The following is an 8,002-nucleotide window of genomic DNA, read 5'->3' as shown; positions in this document are numbered from 1 at the left end:
GAAAAATATAGAAAATGACTCTCAAATTTAAACAAGTCATTTACTTATAATAAAAATAAGGAAAATTGTAAAAAGATAATTCAGTGTAGAAAGTAGATAATGAATAGGTGGATGAAAATATGCCCAATGTCATTAGTCTCTGAAAACATTTAAGTTGAAGTTGTGATATAGGACTATAACACACCATCAGTGACAATACTTGGAAAAGAGTATTTAAAATTGCAAGTACAGTTGACACAACCAGTTTTAGAAGAGTTTAGCAGTTAAATATTAAACTGAAACATAAACTTACCATACAGAGTGGCAATTTTCTTTCTAGAAATTTACCTAAAACAAATCTCTATTAAAAGTCACCAAAAGCTGGTAATACCCTAAAACAGGGGTCCTCAAACTTTTTAAACAGGGGGCCAGTTCACTGTCCTTCAGACTGTTGGAAGGCCAGATAATAGTAAAAACAAAAATTATGAACAAATTTCTATGCACACTGCATATATCTTATTTAGAAGTGAAGAAACAAAATGGGAATAAATACAATATGTGGCCCGCAGGCCGTAATTTGAAGACCCCTGCTAAAAGTTCAACAACTAGTGTGTAAGTAAATAGAATGTGGTAGATAGTGATGATGAAGTCTACTCAATAATAAAAATAGTCTTTTATTTTATTTTTATTTTGATCATATTGGCTTACATATATTTCACAGTAGTATTTTAGGTACATACTAACATTGAATCAGGAGAATACCCATCACCAAATTTGTCCTCCCCCCATCCCTGTTCCTTTCTTGCAACCCATATTCCCCACCATCACCCCCCCGGGCTGCTAGAATAGGTGGTCCCCTTTTTGTCTAGCTTACTGTTAGTGATCATATATCTGTTTGGTCCTGGTACCCTCCCTTGTTTCCCCCTCTATTTGAGAGGCGGAGCTAGATAATTCGAGTTATGTGGTTTTGTTTGAAGGAAAGAAAAGCAATAGAATGAGGTAAAAAAAAATAAGAAAAAATAAAAAATAAAAATAAATAAAAAATAATCAAATAAGCTGAAAATGGGTGAAGTCTAGAGGCTTTCAACCTCAGTTTGAGAGAGGACATGAAAAAGGTAATTGAAACCCACAACAATACAGAAGAAATATCAAATTAAATAAAAAATAGTCTTTTAATAAGTACAATGTTGTAGGTAAACCTCAAGAGCTTTACGCAGAATGATAGATGACAAACTAATACTGATTGATTTTATTTCTATTATTTCATACTTGTTAAGTCTTTATCACAGTTAGGATTCAAGCACAATAAAGAGGTATAATGTACTTTGTTCATGTGGACATTTTTCTATTTTATTAAACTCATCTCTTTTTTTCTATTTAACTGAATTACTTATCAATGAAAGTTCAAAAGCTTCTCTTGAAAGTCAGCCAGAAACTGTCATTAGATCTTCAGTATTTGAAAGATCATTCTTGGTGACATTTGGTCATTACAAACAACTTTTCTACACTTTAAAAAGGCCACAAATTTTACCTTATTTCAGAATCTAATCACATTGAAGAAGACTGTGGTTAACATGACTGGAAAGGAATTTGAAAATTAAAAGGAAAGATAGTAACCAGTGCCAGATTTGAACTTCACAGCTTAAAACAGAAAACCCTACTGTGGTGGTGGTATCATTCTACAAAATCTTCAGTGAACTCTCCATGCCTTGTCAACACATTCCTTAACATATTAATGACATGTGGTCCAATTTTAACCATTTATAAAAGATAGCTAAGTAGTCTTTAAAAATAATTTAAGTACTGTGGTTCATAATACTGCTAATGGTAGGGTTTTATGCATAATATGTTCCAGCACAAAATGCTTCACCAGTTGCCCCTTCTTTCCACCATTGCCCCTGAGTTTCCTAGTCTTCATTTCCCTCTCCTGTGGTAAAACCAGTTCTCAGTTTCAGTTGCCTTTGAATATTTGTTATATCCCTACTTTTTTATATCCCACTTAGGAGAGTGATCATTCTGTGTCTGTCTCTCACCTACTGGCTAACTTCACATAGCATGTGACTCTCCATATTCAACTATAATAAAAAAACTAAAATCCTTCCCTCTAAGATCTGGCATAAGCCAAGATTGTCTACTCTCAACAATACTACATAATATGGTGTTGTAAGTCCTTGCCATAGTAATTAAATAAAAATAGCAACTTATGACATCTAAATAGGAAAATAAAAAGTCAAATACTCACTATTTGCAGATGACATTATATTATGATTAGAAAATTTTACAAAGAAGCTCCTAGAAATAAAACTTGTATAGTAAAATGGTAGGCTACAAAATCAAAACACAGAAATCCATGCGTTTTCCATATACAAATGATGGAACAAAAGATATAGTACTTTAAAAATAATAATATTCATAATTGTGCCTCAGAAAATTAAGTACATAGTCCTTCTTTCAAAGCGAGAACAAGATCAAAACAAAGGTTACCATTAAGAAGCAATATATACTACTCCTAGGAAAATACTCGAGGAACACAAAAATACAATTCAAAAATCCCTTCCTTATACCTATATTCATTGCAGCACTATTTACCATAGACAGACTCTGGAAACAACCAAGATGGCCTTCAATAGATGAATGGCTAAAGAAACCGTGGTACGGGGCCGGGCGGTGGCGCTAAAGGTAAGGTGCCTGCCTTACCTGCGCTACCCTAGGACGGACCACGGTTCGATCCCCCGGCGTCCCATATGGTCCCCCAAGCCAGGAGCGACTTCTGAGCGCATAGCCAGGAGTAACCCCTGAGCGTCACCGGGTGTGACCCAAAAACCAAAAAAAAAAAAAAAAAAAAAAAAGAAACCGTGGTACATATACACAATGGAATATTATGCCGCCATCAGGAGAAATGAAGTCATGAAATTTTCCTATACATGGATGTACATGGAATATATTATACTGAGTAAAATAAGTCAGAGGGAGAAAGACACATAACAGTCTCACTCATATATGGGTTTTTAAAAAAATGAAAGACATTCTTGCAATAATTTTCAAAGACAAAAGAGAGGAGGGCTGGAAGTTCCAGCTCACTTCATGAAGCTCACCACAAAGAGTGATGAGTGTTGTCAGAGAAATAACTACGTTGAGAACTATCCTAACAATGAAAATGAACAAGGGAAGTTGAAAGCCTGTCTAGAGTACAGGGGGTGGGGTGGGGAATAGGGAGATTTGGGACATTGGTGATGGGAATGTTGCACTGGTGAAGGGGGGTGTTCTTTACATGACTGAAACCCAACCATACTCATGTTTGTAATCAAGGTGTTTAAATAAAGATATTAATTTAAAAAAAAGAAGCAATAGTGTACTAATTACAAGGATAATACATATTATTTCTCTGTAGTATTCTAAGATAAAGATAAGATGTTAAAATTATTTTGCATATGGGGCTGGGCGGTGGCGCTAAAGGTAAGGTGCCTGCCTTGCCTGCACTAGCCTTGGACGGACCGCGGTTCGATCCCCCGGTGTCCCATATGGTCCCCCAAGCCAGGAGCAACTTCTGAGCACATAGCCAGGAGTAACCCCTGAGCGTTACCGGGTGTGGCCCAAAAACCAAAAACCAAAAAAAAAAAAAAATTTTGCATAATATTGGTCAGTCCTCAAAATATAGTTACCAAATTTTGTTTTCTTTTTCCTTACTTTATGCAAAGGAGAACAATTTTAGAACTAGAAAGATCTCAAAGTTATCTTGTCAATGTTTTAAGTTTACAAATAAGACAAACCCAGTAACAGCAAGTGATTTGCTTGAACCCATTTCCACCTATCTTAGAGATTACTTTCCTCTTCATAAAATAAAAATACTGTTAAGTTGTAATAAAGATCAAATATAATAATAGGAAACATGAATCATTATTAATAGATTGTACTCACTATTCTTATACAGTATAATTCTTAACCTTATATACACTTTTTACAAACCTTTCTATTCTATTTAATTCATAATAAAATCACAATATTGGAAACAGACTGCATAGGATGACAAAATGTAGACCTGAGATGCTAAATGATTCCGTAGTTATTGGGGGACCTTTTTTATTTACACAATTTTGACTGTTTATATTTAGGAATGCCTTTTTCTAAAAGATTAGAAAATTTTATCTGGAAAACTGTGTAGCCTGATTTCCTACAAGGTCAAGAACATATAAACTTACCAAGTGTACTGATATTCTTCCTATAAGCATCTCCTTCAGATCCCTCAGCAATAACTTTATCAGGGAAGAAAATAACTTATTTCTCTACATTTGTGCCTTTTAAGTATATGAGGAATGGACAATCAGAAATAGCCAAAAATAATTCCTGCTCCTATCAAATATTTATTAGCAGAATTGTCTTATCCAAATTAATCGATTTCTTATATTGGGCTATTACCTAAGCAGGTAGAGTCTTAGAATAAAAAGACTTTACGGTTATGTCATGTTTGATGTTTGTATTTTAATTTTTACATTTAAAGAGCACTATGCTCAAATTTAATGAATTATTAACATCCGGGGTACTTTTACCCACACCTGTCAGAAAGTTACATGACTAATTTAGAGAAATGCCCATTTGAGGACCTTGCATTTAGACTTTGCATTTAGCTGTGTTTAAATAGTTGTTTTTACTAAAATGTCTTAGAGAGGTGACATCTGAATAAGTCAGATACTTAGCCTCCCACTTCACACTATAGGCTGCCATTCCTAGGTTCAACGGCTCTATTTCCCATGCCCTTAGAATTCATAGATGTGTGTTATCTGCTCCCTCCATTTGGCCAACTTCAAGTACTTCTAATCTTTTTATAGCCAGTTCTGTTGGCCGTTATCTGAATTCCTTGTGGTGCCTGTCTATTGAACATTTTAAACAGATGTCCACCTTCTTGCCCTACAATTAAAAGGGCAATAAAATTATTTAACAACATGCTAGAATTTTCTATAACTACCTTGATTGGATGATTTAATATCTGGACATTTGAGTAAAGTTTTATCTAAAGATCTTCCTTAAATCGGGATCCTTACACAATTTCCTGAGCAAAAGACCAAATAATAGTTGAGAAATTTTCTGAAAAATAATATCCCCCACTTTTCCCCATTTATCTTTGCAATGGTAAGTGTTATTTTCTTTAACTTGGAAAGATTAATCAGACCCATTCTATTTTACTTTTGTAAGCCTTTGTCGTTATTCTTCCTTCTCGTGTATCTTCCTTCTTCATTCTATTGTGGTTTCCTTATCTATGTGTCTCATAATCACTGAGATCTCCATCTCCATATTTAAGCACAGGATAGAATGAATACTAGAAAAAGTGAAGAATGAACTTCAAGTCAAGAGAAAAACATTTGTATCCAGGCTCTTGCATCACAGGCTAACTAGTTCTGTGATCTTACCATAAAATATCTTCCATGTTTCATATTTCTTATCTGTAAAATACCCCAAGAATACATTTCCCTTGATTTGTGCTCTAAATATCTTCATTTCTGAGTTTACTGTCTCTTCATCTGTGGGCTTTTGCACCACTCTGAAAAGAACTGCTTTGATCCTTTTCACTAAACGACTCTTCAGTATTTGCCAAGTAACTACTCAGAATCTCTTATTAGCCCCAATGGACTCAACTTAAGGTCAACATAAATCACCTCAATAATTTCTGAATGTTATATATAAACCCACCGACCAAGTTATATTTAGATCCACTATTCTCTCTGTAATTTTTAATATTGGTCATATAATTTTTCTAAGCTACAAAATATAATTTATAACTTAAAATTAAACTATCTTTTTTAATAAACTTTTGAAACATCTATAATATATTCCCCCAAAATTAAGAATTTGGAGGAAGTGCTAGGAAATATTAGTAAATATAGGGTTATTGTGTTAACCTCATTCTATGTAGAATAAATTAGGATAGTAATAGCCAAATGTATTATAGGAGGAAATAACTTTCAAATGACAATTTGAAGCCCTCTCAGTTCTTGAGACTGGAGTTCTTTCATTGTCAGAAGCCAAGTTGCTCCCTTGTTGCCATTTTGAGTATAACTGATTAGAGCGTAGCAGTAGAGTCTAGGGTTCCAAGAAACTCCTCTAGGATCTAGACAGGGACTTTAAGATAGGAGGTACCTGTAACTTGGTTCCAAATCCTTACATTATCATTTGTCTCCAGACAGGGTGAGGATCAACTAACCACAGTGACAAGCAAAAAGAACTCAGAAACTTTTATTGACCACAAGTTACACCCTACGCTGAACTAAGAGTCTCCTACCTACCGTCCCACAATTATGACATTTGATAGGGAATCTCAACTTTTAAAATGAACCTATGTTGAAATTGAAAGTAGACAGTGTCATGGTGATGCTTTCTTTTGACTGTTAAGTGTCTATCAGAGTTTAATCCTTTGGATTCTGGAAGTACTGCAGTAGCTGCTATGACCCTTATTGCTTCCTCTCCAGTCATTATTTCTTGACAAGATTCTAACTTTTCCATCTCATTAGACCATTTGTAATGTGTGAGTGATCATCCTGTCTCCAATCTCACCCTGCCTTCAGGGTAAAATTACGCCTGCCAAAATTCTAACCTAACTGGAATTTCCACTGCAGAATATCCTTCGTTTTCTTATTACTATTATTTTCAGGATGAAGTCAAATACATATACAATTGCCTCTCCAGTGTCCTTCATAAGCTTGACTCCCTCATGCTTATCTTGAATTGCTTTATACTCTTGTCCCTCCTCTTGTAAATTCTTAAAATTATGAATGTTTTTCTTCACATAACCTAACACAGGTGCAACTTCAGACACTTTCGTGCACTCTTATCGCTTCACTCATCTGATGTATAGGTGAAACTCATGCAAACTTCAAAACTCAATTCATAAATATTAACATGAAAGATAGTATTTTTCTCATTTTCAGACACAAATATTTTCATTTTTTTCTCATGTCAGAAGGGTCATGTGCCGACATCGTAACAAGGTTGAAGGGAGGCACATATCACACAGGCATGTGAAAACCCAATCATCATGTTTATGAATCGGAAAAGGATCAATTTTATTTTAAAATTTTTATAAATAAATTATTTAAATGAATCACTGAGATATACAGTTATATGATTTTTATTCAGACAATGTACAACATCCTTCACCAATGTACATTTCCTACCACCAATGCCCCAGTTTCCTACCTTCCCTCTCCACTGCCTTCTCCTCTGTCTATGTCTCTGGGCTCTGTGGCAAACATTCTCTCTCTCTCTCTCTCTCTCTCTCTCTCTCTCTCTCTCTCTCTCTCTCTCTCTCTCTCTCTCTCTCTCTCTCTCTCTCCTCTTTCTTCTTCTCCCTCACTCTCCCTCACCCCCCTATTTTCCTTTTAGACTGTGATTTGCAGTTTTGTTACTGAAGGGGTATCATGTATATCATTTTATCTCCTTTCAGCACCCAGTTCCTGTCCAGAGAGATCATTTTCAACAATCATTGTCATAGTGGTGTCTTATCTGCCCTAACTATCTGCCCTGCTATTTGTGACAAGCTTCCTACCATGAACTGGTCCTCATGGTCCTCATCTGTATTCTTTGGATACTAATACATATTATCTTTTATTATATATCTCAAAAATAAACGTGATTCATCTATGTCTATCCCTGTCCCTCTGACCTTCTTACTCACTTCACTTAACATAATACTCTCCATATTCATCTATGCAAAAATAAATTTTATGACTTTATTTTTCCAACAGCTGCATAGTATTCATTATGTAGATATACCACAGGGATTTTGTTTTGTTTTGTTGGTTTTTTGCTCATCAGTTCTCTGGCACTTCTCATCTGTTCTCTAGGTTTTTTCTAAATTCTGGCTATAGTGAATAGTGTTGCAATTAACATAGGAGTTCAAAGAGCTTTTCAACCTTGTGTTTTTGAGCTCCTAGGAATGGTGAGATTAGAGCATGTTTATATGCATTGGAAAAAAGCTAACAGGAAAGTTAGCTCAAAATAAAGAGGGAAAAAGAATCAATGATGAGCAAGT

The 8,002-nt window shown here is 34.9% G+C and overlaps 1 non-coding gene across 1 annotated transcript; it reads right to left on the bottom strand.

Moving 5' to 3' along the window:
* Positions 1 to 6,925: 6,925 nt before the first annotated feature.
* On the bottom strand, positions 6,926 to 7,029 carry LOC126033205 (small nucleolar RNA U13). The gene has a single exon (XR_007504339.1). It is a non-coding gene; the product is annotated as a small nucleolar RNA U13 (small nucleolar RNA).
* Positions 7,030 to 8,002: the final 973 nt, after the last annotated feature.

The sequence above is a fragment of the Suncus etruscus genome, chromosome 1, assembly GCF_024139225.1.
Source record: "Suncus etruscus isolate mSunEtr1 chromosome 1, mSunEtr1.pri.cur, whole genome shotgun sequence".
NCBI classification, from domain to species: Eukaryota; Metazoa; Chordata; class Mammalia; order Eulipotyphla; family Soricidae; genus Suncus; species Suncus etruscus.
Note: the sequence above shows the minus strand (reverse complement) of the source record. Positions and strands in the feature narration are given on the sequence as shown.